The sequence below is a fragment of the Leptopilina heterotoma genome, unplaced genomic scaffold (assembly GCF_015476425.1).
Source record: "Leptopilina heterotoma isolate Lh14 unplaced genomic scaffold, ASM1547642v1 Lhet_83, whole genome shotgun sequence".
Taxonomy (NCBI): Eukaryota; Metazoa; Arthropoda; class Insecta; order Hymenoptera; family Figitidae; genus Leptopilina; species Leptopilina heterotoma.
The window spans coordinates 677,876-695,489 of NW_025111188.1; the positions used below are offsets into that span (position 1 = coordinate 677,876).

At 21.6% G+C, this 17,614-nt stretch overlaps 1 protein-coding gene across 1 annotated transcript in view; it reads right to left on the reverse strand.

The window, feature by feature from the left end:
• LOC122511472 (ly6/PLAUR domain-containing protein 6-like) overlaps window positions 1–17,367 on the reverse strand; it is a 267,729-nt gene extending 250,362 nt beyond the window's left edge. The window contains exon 1 of the mRNA XM_043626707.1: window positions 17,225–17,367. The gene's annotated coding sequence lies outside the window, so the exon portion shown is untranslated. The remainder of the gene's footprint in view (window positions 1–17,224) is intronic.
• Window positions 17,368–17,614: the final 247 nt, after the last annotated feature.

Here is a 17,614-nt window from a genome sequence, read left to right on the forward strand (position 1 = left end):
TGATGGATTTATTTCATACAATAACTTTGATCTTGAAATTTGTACCTACATATTTCTATTTACACTTTGATAAATGAATATATTTACCGTTGATAAGTAAAATTTTAATTTACTTATTTCTTAAGATAGACAGCTATCTCTTGATATTAAAAGTTAATTAGCTATAAATATAGAAAGAGATTCAACACATTGATTTCGCCTAAAAGTATAAACAGTGATTTGCTGAATTTCTGCTCAACAAATTCTTTACGATTCTGTTATTAAATATTCTCTCTAAATCTGATACAGTGAAAAATTGAAAATACATTAATTTACATTAGTAATGATGTTTACTATAGCTTTTCATTAAATATTACAATATTGCTTAATAGTTATAACTCTTTTAACTAAAGTCCCAGGTGAAAATAAAAAATGACTAAAAATTAGTAAAAATTAAATATAATTCTTACTAAAGTTAATTTATGGCTCAATAAATTAGTGTCTGAGTAGTTTAGTAGCTTTTCAAATTCAGATTTAGAGAGAATATCGTGTAGTAAAATTAATTATAATTTTATTTCACGGTAAAATCCATATTTTATAAATTTTTTATTTACTATTTAATTACATACCTACAACAGAATTTACCAGATTACAACTGAATTTAAAAAAAAATTTACTACAGTAAACAATATTTTAAAAATTATTAAATAATTAAATTCTTATATTCTTTCAATACTGTGAATAACTGAATATACAATAATTCTCGTTGGACTGCTTTGTCCAAAAATGCAAAGAAATTGTTAAAATCGAGCTTCATTACGACAGTTTTTTTTTTACTGTATTTTCTTCTAGTACCCAAGGGCAGTAAAATCTCGGGTATTTATTAGTTAAAAATTAGTCACGTGACTATTTGCAAATGCAATTTTAACATCTTAAACATTCAGGCAGATCGGTCACAAATTGGGCAGTGTATTTCATTCCAGACTTGATTCAGTTCTGAATTTTTCCAAACCGGCGTTAATGTCGTGAAATTTTCTCTTCTTATAATTACATTAAAGGCAAAAATATTTATTTGTTTTACCATTGTATTCGATACACATTCCTGAAAAATAAATAAGACTTAATAAAATTAGAATTTATTTATTTTATTTAAATTTGTTTCCTAATTATAACAGAATGTGACTGCTATAATTAAAATTTTACCAAGAATTTTAATAAATTTTTTGTCAATAATTAAATTTTTGTGAAGAATTATTATATTATTTATAATGATAATTGAAATCAACAAATTTTTAAATAACTGAATTCTTTCGACGAATTTTCAAAAACTTTTTAAGAATAACTATACACTTTTCGAGGAATTTGATTTAAATTTTATTACACAAATAATGGAAATCCTGCGATGAGTTTTATTATTTATGAAAATAATTGAAATCTTGCGATGAGTTTTCTTATTTATAAAAATAATTAAATTCATGAGAACAGTTTTATTATTTATGAAAATAATTGAAATCTTGCGATGAGTTTTCTTATTTATAAAAATAATTAAATTCATGAGAACAGTTTTATTATTTATAAAAATAATTGAATTATTGGTAAGAAATTTATACTGAAAAATTTGTAAATAATTGAAATTCTGGGAAATTTTTATTATTTACAAAAATAATTAAATTTTTGTGCAGAATTTTATTAAAATTTTTCTAAATGATTGAAATTCAGCGAAGAATTATGTTGTTTATAAAGAGAATTGAAATCATGACGAGAATCTTTTATTAATTTTTAAAAATAATATTGAATTTTTGAAAAGAATTTTATTACTATTGAAAATCTTATTCTCGTCATTAATATTGTTATTTATGAAAATAATTGAATTTAGCGAAGAATTTTATTAAAATTCCTCAAAAAAAAATTGAATTTCTGTGAAGAATTTTGATATTTATCAAGAAAATTGATTTCTTTCTAAGAATTGCGTTAAAATTTTGGAAATAATTATTAAATACATATTAAAAAAAAAATTCAAATAATTTCGAAAGAATTGAAATTAAAATAGTATTTAAAATAATTGAAATTCTGCGATGAGTTTTATTATTGAATTATTGAGAAGAAATTGATAAAAAATTGTAAATATAATTGAATTACTGTGAGATTGTAATTATTTATGAAAATAATTAAATTATTGCGGAGAATTTTATTAAGATTTTTTTTAAATAATTCAATTCTTTTGAAAAATTTTACTAAAATAGTAAATATTGAAAATCATTATTGAATTCAGGAAAATTTATGAAAATAATTAAAATTTTCCCAAGAATTTAATTAAAATTTTTGAAAATAATTAAATTTTACAGAAGAAGTTTTAAGAATAATTACATTTTTCTAGGAATTAGATGAAAATTGTATAAGAAATAATTGAAATTCTACGAAGATTTTACGAAAATAATTGAATTCCGAAAAAGAATTTTATTATTTATGAAAATACTTGAATTATTCCGAGGAAATTGTCATTAAATTAGGAAAAAATTTGAAAATAATTGAAATTTCGGCAAGAACTTTATTAAAATTTTTGAAAATAATTGAATTTCAGAGAAGAATTTTATTACTTTTGAAAATAATTGAATTGTTAGTTAAAAGTATGAAAAAATTCAGTTTGTCAACAATTTTAATTTGAAATGAATTTAAAATTCAATTATTTCTAAAAATCCATCCTAATATTTTTAATTTAAACCAAAATTCATTTTTAAATCTATTTTTATTAGAAAATTCTACGAGAATACAATTTTTGATTTGGAAAACTTTATTAAAATAGTAGATATTAAAAATAATTGAATTGAGTAAAATTTTTGAAAATAATTGAAATTATGCCAAGAATTTTATTAAAATTTTTGAAAATAATTGAACACACTAAAAAAAAAGTTTTACTTTCAGCCTCTTTTTGAGGCTGAATTTATGATGTAAACGGAGTCAGCCCCGTTAAACAAGGACAGACTTATGTGAAATACATGGGCTGAATTTAAGGTGTAAACGGAGTCAGACTTTTTTTTTCCTGTGAAAGTTTGCCAAGAATTTTATTAAAATTTTTGAAAATAATTGAATTTTGTAGTAAAATTTTATTATTTATAAAGGTAATTAAAAGTTTGACAAGAATTTAAAAAATTTTTTAAACATAATTGAATTACACCGAAGAATTTTATTAATTTTGAAAATAATAAAATTGTTATCATTTTTATTTTCTCAAAAATTTTATTCCATTTTTTTTAGTGTTTTTAACAAAAATGATCTATAAATCCATTATTTTTAATAATTAATTTAACACACATTAAAAAATTTAACTAATTTCATAAGATTATTAATTATTAAAATTATTCAAAAAACTAATTTCTGTAAAATTGCTAATCAAAATCAATTCAAAATTGAAAATTTTCTAAAATTTGAACTTTTGATACCATTTGGAAATTTATTTATTTATGAAAATTGTAAACATAAACTCTTTTAAAATTCAATTAATAATTTTGGAATATTTTAGTAAAATTATTCAATAAATAATTTATAAGTAATAATTTTATGATATGAATTCCTGGATTCCCTGATTTGTGGCAACTCTAAAAGAGTTTTATAATGAATAATTTTTAAAATATTACCACATTTGAATATGATAATGATTGACAAAATTAATATTGGATTTCTGGTCACACGCTGTTAACAATACGAAACAAATTTTAAAATATATTTTTTTTTTATTTCATAATTATTGATAATTACCACGTTCTGTGTATATCTTGCCTGAGTCTACACACATGTATTCAGTATTGTTATATTCTCCATCTACATTGTGATTTTTATTTGAAGCAACTAGTGTAGAACACTTACCTTAAAAAGAAATTCACAATTTTATTAAATAATTAGTTATAAGAAAAACAAAAATAATTTTGGGTGAAGTTAATTTTAAGTCAATAAAGACATAATAAAAACATTGTAATTAAAAGAAACACAAAAATAATTTTACTTAAAGTTAATTTTAAGTAAATAAAATTTAAAAATATACACGGAGAGACCCACATTCGTAAAAATTACTAAAAATGGTTGCAATGACCGGAAATAAGGGGACTTTTAGCATAATGTGCTACAGAATTAGATAAATTTACAAAAGAAATAGATAAATTTGCTACATTGAAATAGCAAGTTTTAATATTTTGTGTAAGAGTTGTAAATGTAGCAAAAATTGATTATAGTTTTCTCTAATTTAATTAGACAAAATCTGACAAATGAAAACATTTTCCACTAAAACCTACGATCCACTGTAGTAATTTTTGGTGAGCAAGTGTGGCTAGCGAGTGCAGTCATATGGCGCCTGCATTTCTATTGGTTGCTAACTTCGTCAATCTCCGTAAATGAGCCGATGCCATCCGATCATTGACAGTGACTATGTTTCGCGTATGAAAAATAAATTTGGATATTATCTACAATAATTAAATATAAAGTGAAACGTAGGTCGTTCGGTATCTCAGAAATTGACCATTATAAATTAATAAATTTTGCATTTATTCCTGTCCCAAGGACTATGTCTTATAATAAGTTGTTAAAAGTAAACTGCTTTCTCGTAAGTGCTGTAAATTTTCATCATTCAATATATAAGGAAACAAATATGTATGCTTTCAGTGAAATTCGTTGTCGTGCGTGCAGTTGTGTATTAGTGTATTAATTAACCGCGTCTATGAATATAAGTGAAATAAACATGTGTGTGTCTTCAAATATTTATCCAACAAATATATAAGTGTGTGTGTGTCTGTGTATGTAAAAATCCTTCCAGTTTACCTCCATTAGTCAAGAATTGACGGGAAACCGGCGACAAAAATCCGTATTTTTTCTTTCACTCTTTCTTTCTGCATTTACAAACGACTATAGTAATTTTACGTACACAATGCTTCTGAGTTTACTACAGTTGTTTGGAACTATTGGACGAAATAGTAAGAAACTTTGCTAATTTGGTGAACATTTGTCGGGATTAGTGACTTAGTGTAGAAAATAGTAAAAAATACAAAAAGTCCCCTTATTTCCGGTGGTTGCAATGTGAAAATAGTAAATTCTAGTGTGATTTTATACAAAAATTAGTAATCTCGGTCTCTCCGTGTATACATAATTTTATACTTAATTATTTTATTTGAAAATCGAAAAAAGCAATTCGTATATAGAAAAATACTTACTGATCGCATCTGATTCATCTGTATAATCTGCACATTGAGAATAATGAAAATAAACTATTAGAAATAATGAAAATGAAATTATATTTCGAATTAGACTCATTTTGTTTGAAATTTATAATAAATTTCTTTTATGAATTTTAGTTTTTAGAAATGGAAAAATGGAAGACTGTTGATATGAGACAAAGTTTTCGTCTTTATATACACATGGCTTGTACTAATAAGTACATAGATAAACTTCTCCTACTGTTACAACTATTATCAGTGATTATCCTAAAACATGGTATTTTTTTGTTATTCATATTTATTTTTCAAAATTTATTCACATTTTTATAAGTTTAGATGACTCATTGATTTTGAGAAATATTTTTTTCATCATTTTGTAGAATTTAAAAATTATTTAGGGCAAAGACGTTTGGGATGAGAATTCAGGCGAAATGGATAAAGTTCTTTTTAACCCAATCGCAGACAGGACCCACTAGGGCCAAAATACTTTTAATTTTTTAATTTTTTTCCTCGTTAGCAACCACGAAGGGTTAAAAATAAAAAAGGTAATTGGCATCCGATTGTTTTTTTTAAATTTTGAATTTGAAACTAATATCAAATAGTATATATATGTAAATAATAGATGAATAATTGAATTGTTAATATTGATCTGTAGGTACATTTTTGACTTTCAAATTCGGAGAAAAGTGTTTTTAATCAAAATATGTACGAAAAATGTTTTTTTTATTTGTTTAAAAAAAATTTTCCTTTATCTTTAACAAAAAAAAATTCCATTTAAATTACTTATATGTAGATCAATATTAAGAATACATTTAAATTAATTTAATTTATACAAGCAGGTTGTCACAAAAATTTAATTTTGTTTTTCCCTGATTTCCAGAAAAAATTTTCACTTTTTCTCGGATCCTGAAGAATATTCTGATTCACTCTAAAAATTATTCGATACTCCAAAAAATGTTCTATTACATTTATTTACGAATTTATTTAATTATAAAATTATTCGAAAACATCAATAACTTCTTTTTTAAATAAATACTTAATCATAAGAATATTGTAATTATAAATTCAAATTTTCAAAGATTTTAATTCAAAATTCAATTATTTCTAAAAATTCACGCTGTAATGCTTTTAAATATTTAAATATAATTTAAAATTTTAACTGAAATTCATTTTTCAATCAATTTTTATTAGAAAATTCTACAAGAAATTCATTATTTGAATACAAAAATAAATTATTCATTGAATAATTGAATATTTCTTAAAATTGAATTTTTATGAAGAATTACTGGAATATATTAAAATTTTTTAAAATAATTAAATTCTTTCAGCGAATTAAAAAAAAAAACTTTAAGAATAAATGCAATTTTCTATCATTTTATTTAAAATTGTATAAAAAATAATTGAAATTCTGCGATACGTTTTGTTATTTATGAAAATAATTGAATTCTTACAACGAATTTTATTAAAAATTTCATTAAAGAATTGAATTTATGTGAAGAATTTTATTTGTGAAAATAATTGAATTACGGAGAAAACTATTATTATTTATGAAAATAATTAATTTCTTGTGAAGAATTTTATTCAAATTTTTTTAAATAATTGAATTCCCATAAAAAAATGTATTATTTGTGAAAATAATTGAATTCTTAAGAAGAATTGTATTGAAAATAATTGAATTGTTTAGGAAAATTTTATTTAACTAAATCTTGTAAAGAATTTAAAAAAAAAATTATTTAAAAAAAAATTTTTTAAATAATAGAATAAATTTTTAAAAGCATTTTATTTAAATTTTTCGAAATAATTGAATTTCTCAGAACTATTTTTTTCAATTCTCTGAATATATTTGAATTCTTTCGAAAAAATTCATTAAAAATTGAAAAAAATTAAATTTTGGACAAAAATTTCGCTATTTATAAAGGTAATTGATATCTTGACGAGGAATTTTATACAATTTTTGAAAATAATTGAATTTCTGTGAAGAATTTTATTACTTTTGAAAATAATTGAATTTCTGTAATCAGTTCTTTATTATTTATGAAAATAATTTAATGTTTGCAAAGAATATTATTAAAACTTTGTTTAAAATAATTGAATTCTTTTGGAAAAATTTTTTAACATATAGTAGATACCAAAAATAATTGAAATGTGGGAAAATTTTTGAAAATCATTGAAATTTTGACAAGAATTTTATTAAATTTTTTGAAAATAATTGAATTTTTGAGAATAATTTTATTATTCATAAAGATAATTGAAATTTTGCAAAGAATATATTAAAATTCCTAAAAATAATTAAATCCCAGTTATAAATTTTATTATTTATGAAAATAATTGAATTTTTGCAAAGAATTTAATTAATATTTTTGAAAATAATTTAATTTCGGAGAACAATTTTATTATTTATAAAAATAATTGAAATTTTGACGAGAATTTTTAAAAATTTATTGAACATAATTGAATTTATGCAAAGTTTATGACTTTTGAAAATAATTGAATTTCTGTAATCAGTTGTTCTTAAAATTTCTATTTAAATTCATTATAAATTCATATTTTCTAAAATTTCTAATTGAAACCTTTGAAGTTCATCTATTTATGAAGATTGTAAACACAATTTTTTTGAAATTCAATTAATTATGAAATTTGCAAGTAAAATTATTTATTAAATAATTTCAAAGTATATAATAATTTTATAATAGTTCTTCAAGAATGAAGTTATTTAAAAAAAAAAATTATTGTCAGAAGTAGAAAAAATTTTTTTCATGCAAATTATACAAATTTAATGTTTTTCAGTTCTTTTAATAAAAATCGCGGACTTTTCCCTGATTTCCCTAATTAATTCTAATTTCCCTGACTTCCCTGACCTTTCTGATTTTTGGCAACACTGTTATCTTATAAAATTAATTAAATTTATTTTATTAAAGGAAAAAGTTAACAATCTCTCGGAATGGAAATCTTAAATCTCTCTTCCTTTAATATAAATAGGTAATTAATACCGAATGATAAATTCATTTCCTATAATTATAAATTTATTTGAATTAAATTAAAGAAATTAAATTTCTTTTTTTAACATCAAGAGAAGCGTTGATTGGTGTGAATAAAATTTGGTTTCTGTTTAAGTGCGAAACATGATTTTGAGCTGATTAAAGGGTGACCCTTTTTGAAAATAGGGTCGCTATTGCTTCTGGTCTCTTATTGTCGTTATACGATCGCGGAATTTGCATTTTCGACGTCGGGCCACACGACGCGTGCTGCTTAACAAGGGGAGAGCTCTCGCGCGCTCCTATTGGTACTGTCAAACATTTTCAGATGCTCACTTTTGTGAAACGTGTGGCTCAAGTTTGTAGAGGCGAATTTCTTTTTTTTTAGGGGTGGGGGACAGTGGTATTAGTATTAGTAGTAGTAGTAGTAGTAGTAGTAGTAAGGTCATCAAGGCGACAAAAGTGTCATCGACAGGGTAAGGAGGAAGAAGGGGGAGTTTTTTTTTTGTATTTTATAACAGAGGCCGATCGCCTTCATCGCCGGAGGTATTCACTATTTAAGAGGAGTGTATATAAGGCCCTGTATGGTAGGCGCTTTGGATATGAGGTCTGGGTGATTTATCGACATCGTCTCCCTACACTCGATTTGCATATTACGTTTGCGCATGCTGTCGCCGCTGTTGGATGACGTGCACCACTGCTTTTTTTACACTACCTAAATGGAGCTTGATTTTTATATGGCGTATGAGAAAAATGACTTCGCTGGTTGTATATAGTCGTAGTTATACCAGAAATGGTGACGGGTTCTCTCACCACTAAAAATTTATAGATTTCTGCAAGTCCAGATTTTTTTTTTTTTTGCTTTTAATTATTACCATTAACACATGGAGAAAAATGGACAGTTAAATTTACTATCTAGCTAATCATGGGTAGTAACTATATAGGACAACCATCTAGATATTCAAATTTAGTTTCTTGGGATACTAAATTTTAATAATACATACTAACTGACAATGTCAGGGTTGTCCCAAAAATTGAATTTTGTTTTCCCTGATTTCCAGACAAAATTTTAATTTTTTTCTGCCCCTAAAGAATATTCTGTGATTCACTCTAAAAATTATTGGATACGCAAAAAAATGTTCTATTACATTCATTCAGAAATTCCTGATATTGTAAAATTATTCGTAAACATCAATAACTTCTTTTTTAAATCAATATTCAATCATTATTATTTTTCCGTAGGAATTAAAATTCTTCAAAACGTTCAAATTCAAACCTTTTTGAAATTCAACAACTTAGAAGAATATTTATTATAAAACATGAAGATATCAATCTTGATATCGATTTCATTGATTTTGATTCGATCGATTTTGATCGATTTCTTCGTGTTTTATAATAATTAAATATGACAAGTGATAAAATCATTATTTTATATTATAAGAATAAGTGAGGGAAATTTAAACAACAAAAAAATATTATAAGAACATTTCTACTGTAACTTCTTCAAAATTATTTTCATCATTTCAATTAAATTATTATTTCTCTCAATTTTTAACTAAAATTCTTCTTTAAATCAATTATTTTTAATAATTTTTGAAAAAGTTCTTTAAGAATTTTCAAATTCATTTGTTTACTTATTTTTTGTTTATCTATTTTTATAGTTTAAATTCTATGATTTATTTTATATACTACAATGTAGTAAAACCCTTTAATGGTTTTCTAACCGTGGGTTTGATAATTTTGCAAATAAAACAAAAAAAAAAAATTCAATTTTACGGAATTTTGATTACTTGAAAATTCCTCAATTAAATATTTATTAGAGAAAATAAAAACTACAAATAGACAAATAGTTTACAAATAAAATTTCAGTTAAACTTTTTCAAAAAAATTAATTCTACACAATTGTCAGAAGTTAAAAGTATGGAAATTTCAGATTTTCAAAGCTTTCAATTGGAAACATTTTAAAAATTTAATTATTTCTAAAAATTCACGCTACATGCTTTTTATATTCAATTATTATCTAAAATTTTAACTGAAATTCATTTTTGAATCAATTTTTATTATAGAAAATTCTACGGGAATTCAATTATTTAAATATAAACATAAATAATTTATTGAATAAGAGAATGTTTCTTAAAATTGAATTCTCATAAAGAATTTTATCATAAAATTTTTAAATAATTGAATTTCGGCCACAAATTTCCCTATATTTATAAAGAATAAAGATAATTGAAATCTTGACAAGAATTTGTAAACAGGTTTTGAAAATAAATGAATTTCTTAAAAGAATTTCATTACTTTTGAAAATAATTGAATTCTTGTGATGAATAATAGTTATTTATAAAAATAATTTAATTTTGCAAAGAATTAAATTTTAATTAAATTTAATAAATTTTATAAATTTAAATATTTAATTTTATAAATTATAATATAATATAAATTATTTAATTTTATAAATTTTTTTATAAATTTAATTTAATTTTTTTGGGAATTAAATTCCTAAAAAGAGTTTTATTATTTATGAAAATAATTAAATCCCTGTAAAAAATGTTATTAATTATGATAATAATTGAATTATTGCGAAGAAATTTATTAAAAATTTATTAAAAACTAATAAGAATTTTAACAAAATTGTTTTTAATTTTTAAATAATTGAATTCTTTGGGAAAATTTTATTCAAATAGTGGATTTTCAAAAGCATTGAATTGAGGAAAATTTTTGAAAATAATTTAAATTTACTCAAGAATGTTATTAAAATTTTTTGAAAATGATTAAATTTCAGAGAAGAATTTTATTATAATTGAATTCATTATAATTAAATTAATGATGTAGAATTTAATCAAAATGTTTATAAAAGAATTGAATTCCTATGAAATATTTATTATTTATGAAAATAATTTAATGTTTGTGTAAAATTTTATAAAAAACATTTTTAAATTATTGAATTTTTTTAACAAATTTTATAAAAATAGTAGATATTGTCTGATATTAAATATCATTGAATTAAAAAAAAATTTTGGAAATAATTGAATTTCGAAGACTTATAAAAATAATTAAAATCTTGACAAGAATTTTTAAACAATTTAGGAAAATAATTGAATTTCTATAAGTAGAATTTTATTACCTTTAAAAATAATTGAATTCTTGTGATGAATATAAGTTATTTATAAAAATAATTGAATTTTGCAAAGAATTTTATTAAAATTCATGAAAAGAATTGAATTCCTAAAAAGAGTTTTATTATTTTTGAAAAATAATTAAATCTCTGTAAAAAATGTTATTATTTTTGAAAATAATTATATTATTGCGAAGAAATTTATTAATAATTTGTAAATAATTGACTTCCTGTGAAATTTATATTATTTATAAAAATAATTAAATGTTTGAGTAGAATTGTATTAAAATTTTTTTTAAATAATTGAATTCCTTTAGGAAATTTTATTAAAGTAGTAGATATTAAAAATTATTGAATTAAGAAAAATTTTTGAAAATAATTAAATTTCGGCGTAAAATTTTAAAATTTTTAATAATAATTAAAATCTTGAAAAGAATTTTTTAACATTTTTTGAAAATAATTGAATTTCTGCGAAGAATTTTATTACTTTTGAAAATAATTGAATTTTTGTGGTGAATATTAGTTATTTATAAAAAATAATTGAATTTTGCAAAGAATTTTATTAAAATTCATGATTATAATTGAATTTCAAAAAAGAGTTTTATTAATTATGAAAAATAATTGAATCCCTGTAAAAAATGTTATTATTTTTGAAAATAATTGAATTTCGTAGACAAATTTTTCTATTTATAGAGATAATTGAAATCTTGACAAGAATTTTTAAAACAGTTTTTGAAAATAATAATTGAATTTCTGCGAAGAATTTTGTTACATTTGAAAATAATTGAATTTCTGCAATCATTTGTAACTTTTCCAAAATTCAATTTTTTTAGTGTTTTTAACTAAAATTTTTCTATAATTCCATTATATTTAATAATTAATAAAATATATATTAAAAAATTTAATGAAGTTCAGAAGAATTGGAATTATTAAAAATTTTCAAAATTCTAAGTTTTTTAAAATTATAATTTTGAAGTTCATCTATTTATGAAAATTGTAAACCCAACTCTTTTAAAATTCAGTTAATTTCAAAATATTGAAGTAAAATTACTAATTAAATAATTTCTATGTAATAATTTTATGATAGTTCTTCAAAAATGAAGTTATTTAAAAAGAAATTATTGTCAGAAATTGAAACAATTGAAGGATTTATATTAGAATTCGAGCTAATTTCATAGTTTATGTGTCAAACAAAAAAAGCACCAAAATTCAGAATTTTCTCATGAATTCTAAAAATTTAATTTTTTCCATTACTTTTAATAAAAATTCCTGACTTTTCTGACCTGTGGCAATTTTGTAATTCTATTAGAAATTAATGAAAATTTGTCCTAGATAAATTAAAAATTTTTTCATAAAGTTAAGAATAAAAACACAAAAAATAGGTCAATGACTCTTTAATCATTGAATTATTTAGAGTTTATTGGATTATTGAAATAATGAAAGAGCATATACGTTATCTCTGTTAGAAAAAAATTAGAAAAAAATTAGAAAAAAAATCTACAATGTCTAAAATAAATTTGGATAGAAATTATTACAGTATTTACAAAATCCAAATAGTAATACAATGTTTCAATTTTTCGATTTCTTTCACAACATTGTGAACACATTGATGCAAGAATCAGATGCAGTTTACTTAATTTAAATATAGTCTATATTTGATTTTTTCATCAAGGTATTCAATTGTAACATTGTCATTGTCATATTTTTGTATATCAGTATCAATCTCTCTTTTTCTATAAATATATTTATAGAAATTTTTAAATAAATTATTTTTTAGATAAGTGAACTCTGAGACTCATCTTTAATCAGATACAGTTATTCTTTAATCAGTTATAATGAATTCTTTGTAAAATTTTATGGCGTTTAAACAAAAGTTAATGTCAGATAAGCAGATTTTATAATCAACTTGTACTTTTATTTCAAGGTTATATTCAAAATATTTAAATAAAGATAAAATTTTTATAAAGCCATATATCTTTTTTTTTTCGTTAAAGAAATTTACTTAAGGTGATAATTATTTTTAATATTTTTTTTAATTGGAAAAAATTGACAAAATCATTTGTTATTGTATCTTTTTTTCGAGTTATTTAGTTGACCGTAATTGGGAGAAAAAAAGGGTGGCGGGGAAATGGATAATTAACTTTATATCTTTAACTTGTTTTCAACAACTGTATTACAATCTTCTTTCCTCTTTTTAAAAAGCATGAAGCAGGTTTATTTCAATTAAATTGTATATATTTGTGTAGAAACGATAAAAGGAAGCGATAGCGCTTTTTTACTCTTCTTCACACCTATATAAGGAGATTCAATTTGCAGAATTAATTCTACAATCGTAGCAATAGATTAGCTTTGGTATTTTATTATTATAATATATGTAATAATTAATATATTTTATATTCAATAAAAGATTTCTTTAAAAAAAAAAAAAAATGTTTTCGAAAAAATGAAAACTTTTTTGATATTTTCATTTATTTTAAAAACTTTAAAAGTGTAAAGTAAAGTAAATTAAATACAATAAAATATACAGAGTGTGTTTTATAAATTCTTCTTTTATGATTGATTTGCATTTCGCACCATACACGAGGTTTAAAATTATTTTTTAAAATTCTGACAGTGTTTTTTAACGTCTACTTTACTGAATTTCAGAATTGATTATGACGATGAAGTGGTGTGCATTAACATGAAAAATAAATTTATGCGTAAACGCGGTAGCTTTGTCACCATATACTAAAACAGGGACTTTAACTGTCCATTCATACGTGACGAAAAAACATAATTAAACCATTAAAACCATTGAGATTCCTATCGATATTTTTTACGATATAATGTCAGTCCCGTAATGTTCGTCAATTGTTAGACAAATCGGTTATAAATTTATAATATTTTCGAATTTTTAATTTAAACTCCTCTTTTACTCTGGAATCGAAAATTAAAATTTTGTGTAAATCACAGCAAGATCAAAAAAGGAAAATTTTTAATTTATAGTATTTTGCTTTCGTTTATAAATTTTTACATTTATAAATTTTTTATAAAAATTTTTATTTCAATTCTACTAAAATTAGTTTCAAATTTTAATTTTTAAAAATTTTAACGCAATTCTTTAAAAGAATTCAACTATTTTAATAAATATTAAAATTCTTTCTAGAAATTCAATTATTTAGCAAAATTTTAATAAAATTCTTGTCAAAATTTCAATTATTTTCAAAAAAAATTTCCTTCTCTTCAATAGAATTCAATTATTTTGATAAATAAAGAAATCCTTCGCAGAAATTCAATTATTTTCAGGAATTTTAATAAAATTCTTTCCAAAATTCAATTATGTTCATAAATAACAATATTCATCACAAGAATTCAATTATTTTCAAAAGTAATAAAATTCTTCCCATAAATTCAATTATTTTCAAAAAATTTTTAAAAATTCTCTTCAAAATTTCAATTATTTTTATAAATAGCAAAATTCAATTATTTTCAAGAATTTTAATAAAATTCTTGGCAAAATTTTCAACTATTTTCATAAATAATTGCATTCATCACAAGAATCGAATTATTTTCAAAAATTATAATAAAATTCATGGCAAAATTTCAATTATTTTCAAAATTTTTTCTAAATTCAATATTTGTATATCTACGTTTTTAATAAAATTTCCCTTAAGAATTCAATTATTTAAAGACAATTTTGACAAAGTTTCTACAATTCAATTAGTAAAAATAGAATTTGCATAAATTATTTTGGAAAAAAAAAATTTTTTGAAACGTTTTTATAAAATTCTTCGTAATAATTCAAATAGTTTCATAAATAATATAACTCATTGCAAAATTCCAATTATTTTTAATATTTTAATACAATTTTAATCGAATTCCTCGAAAAATGTAATTATTTATAAAAATGTTATTAAAATTCCTCGAAAGAATCTAAATTATCTTAATAAATAATCAAAATTCTTTACAGAAATTCAGATATTTTCAGGAAATTTAATAAAATTCTTTGCAAAATTCAATTTTTCTCATAAATAATATACAATTTTTAAAGAAATTCAATTATTTAAAACACAATTTTCATAATACTTTTTGAAAAAAAACATTTAAAAAATTTTTTTTTTAATTCTTCTAAAGAATGCAATTATTTAAAAAACTTTTTAAAGTTCGGTGAGAAAAATTCAATTATTTTCATAAATAAAAAAATATTTACAGGAATTAAATTATTTACAACAGAATTTCCCTAAAATTTTTCGAAAAAAATCAATTATTTAAAAAGATTTTTATAAAATTTTTCACAAAAATTAAATTATTTTTATAAATAATAAAATTCTTCTGAGGAATTCAATTATTTAAAAAAAATTTTATAAAAATCGTTGCAAGAATTCAACTATTTTTAATATAATTTTAAATTGATTCCGCTAATAACGCAATTATTCTTAAAAATTTGAATAAAATTCTTCGCCGAAATTCAATGATTACCAAAAAATTTTTTTAACTCAATGGTGTAAAAATCTACTATATCTACTATTTCACTAAAATTTTCTAAAGGATTCAATTATTTAAACAAAATTTTATCAAATTCTTTACAAACATTCAATTATTTTCATAAATAATAACAATTTCATAGGAATTAAATTATTAAAAAAGAATTGGTAATTATGCTTAAGAATTTTGAGAAACATTCAATTATATAATAAATCAATTATTTTTGTATTTAAATAATTGAATTCTCGTAGAATTTTTTACAATAAAAATTTATTTAAAAATTAATTTCATTGAAAGTTTTAGATAATAATATTGAATTTTCGAGAAGTTACTAATAATTGCAATTTTTAGCAATAATTGAATTTTTTTAAAGGTTTCACATTAAAATCTTGGAGAATCTTAATTTTTCATCGTTAAATTAAAAATTTTATAGAAATAATTTTTTTCAAAAAGCTTAAGCAAAATTTTTTTAAAATTATTTCAATTTTTTATTTTCTAATTTATATTTAATTGAAGAACACTTTCGAATAATTTAAATATTCGTAAAATTGAAGTGTAGAATAATGGATATAAAAATTTTCAAAGAACTTTGTTAAAAATTATTGAAAATAATTGATTTAAATTTAAAGAAGTATTTTATTTAAAAATTGTAGAAAATAATAATTGAATTGAAATGATGTGATTGTTAGGTTGACAATGGTAACATTTTCGACCACTTTTCTCTTTAAATATTTAATATAAATTGAGCTGAAATTTCGTAAAAAAGTCTAGAATACAATAAAGAAGGGCAGTGATGTGCAAAAGTTTTAATATTTTTAAAATTACTTATTAAAATTATCAGTTGTCACGGTCACTTGGTTACTTTTAATCAATTTCTCGTCTTTACCGATTACAAAGTGTTTTATTATAATTTATTTTTGAATTATTAAAACTTTTGCACATCACTGCCCTTCTTTATTATATTTTAGACTTTCTTAGAAAATTTCAGCTTAATTTATATTAAATATTTAAAGAGAAATGTGGTCGAAAATGTTACCATTAAATTTCTAACAGTCACATGCTGTTAAAGTTTCAAAGTGTTTTATTATAATTTATTTTTGAATTATTAAAACTCTTGCACATCACTGCCCTTCTTTATTATATTTTAGACTTTCTTACAAAATTTCAGCTCAATTTATTGAATATTTAAAGAGAAAAGTGATCGAAAAAATTACTGTTGAATTTCTAACAGTCACATGCTGTTAATAGGTTATGTATTAGAGAACATATAATATAGAGAATAAGTTATTACAGGATATGTACTAAAGAACACAATTTTATAGAATTGTGTACATTATAAGAAACCTTTGGGTCCAGTAGAAAGGAGTGAGGGAGGTATATATACAAATATACACACATGCCTCAGAAGTAGCAGCAGCAGCCAGCAGTAACAGCAGCAACAGCACGATTAACACGTGTCACGCGTCACATATATATATATAGGTACATACCTATCTAACTGACACTCTCCCTGTGCAGTAGGACAATTTAAAAAGAAGTATAGCGGTGGGCTGTGAATTTCCATGCATTCCTCAGCCACAACGAATCAACCATTTAAGAAATTCTTGTTGCACACTCTAACCACATGCATTTCAATTGACCGACACGCGCCAATTCGCAATACGAAAATATTCCCTCTTATCGGACAGTTCGACTCTCCTACATATATATGTACATACGAATCACGAAACCAGACGTCGGTCATTAGAATTCTACCAGAGCGATATCTAAGGAATTTTCCAATACTCAATGTATAACACAAAACTTGATTAAAACAAGAATCTGTTCCCAAAGAATAAAAATATTCTCTCCATCACATAAATAAAGAATGTTTCTTAAAT